The sequence below is a fragment of the Photinus pyralis genome, unplaced genomic scaffold, assembly GCF_008802855.1.
Source record: "Photinus pyralis isolate 1611_PpyrPB1 unplaced genomic scaffold, Ppyr1.3 Ppyr1.4_LG6, whole genome shotgun sequence".
NCBI classification, from domain to species: domain Eukaryota; kingdom Metazoa; phylum Arthropoda; class Insecta; order Coleoptera; family Lampyridae; genus Photinus; species Photinus pyralis.
The window spans coordinates 13,761,176-13,762,150 of NW_022170663.1; the positions used below are offsets into that span (position 1 = coordinate 13,761,176).

The 975-nt window shown below is 37.4% G+C and overlaps 1 protein-coding gene across 4 annotated transcripts in view; it reads left to right on the top strand.

Annotated features, from left to right (window-relative positions):
* The window catches only part of LOC116175051 (contactin-associated protein-like 4), a 236,162-nt gene that overhangs the window by 120,989 nt on the left and 114,198 nt on the right, over nt 1–975 (top strand). The gene's annotated exons all lie outside the window — the stretch shown is intronic.

Here is a 975-nt window from a genome sequence, read left to right on the forward strand (position 1 = left end):
GGCTTTTGCCGCATTCGCCGCTACGCGGCTTATGCGGCAAACTACCTCGTGCGACAATCTTCGTCAAATGACACTTGTACTTTAATATACTATATTAGACTTTTAATAGTTGCCCGGCTTATATGTTTTGACAATGGAGCAGTTTAGTCAGCAGAAGTAAAAAATAAGAAATGCTGCCCGAACTTCAAACTATCTCCGACTTCATTCTTTAAATGACCGAAATTAGAGGCAGAAGCTCGAGTAGAAGGGGAATTAACGAAAGAGTTAAGGCGATAGCGGACGAAAGGAAGCAGCAACAGAGGAGGAGCGCAGACGAAGAGTTATAAAAGAACTCCTAATGGTATTAAACATTATCCATTCGATTCAGGAGACCAGATTTGATGCTTAACGACATGATCCATGAAATCAATCAAGTACGTGAGCTAGCTCTGGAAAACCGTGCCGATGAAAAAATTGGGTTTTTCGTGCTTCAATTTCGCCGTACATCTAAGCGTAGACGAATGTGCAATAAGAACAATTGCCAGAAGTCACATCATCATTGAAGGAAATAATTGGACGAAAATTGTAAAACTTATATTTTTTTGTTAATTTTTCTTGGGGCAATCGATTTCGACTAGTTATAAAGTCATCATCAGGCCATTGCGTCAATTTGATTTGGCCTGATGATGACTTTATAATTAGTCGAAATCGATTGCCCCAAGAAAAATTAACAAAAAAATATAAGTTTTACAATTTTCGTCCATTTATTTCCTTCAATACTTTAAACTTATAAAAATGGAGCACTACATCAAACACATCACATCATCATGTCCTTTGGCAAAAAAAAACAGAAGTGATATAGAAAAAATTATCAAAGTCCTCTTTTGAGATCGAAGGGACTTCAGCGCATTTTTGTGTGGCAGATCAGTATTCTATTAGCCACTTTCGATTCAACCATCAATAACAGATCCTGTCGAAGGCTACTACATTCACTAA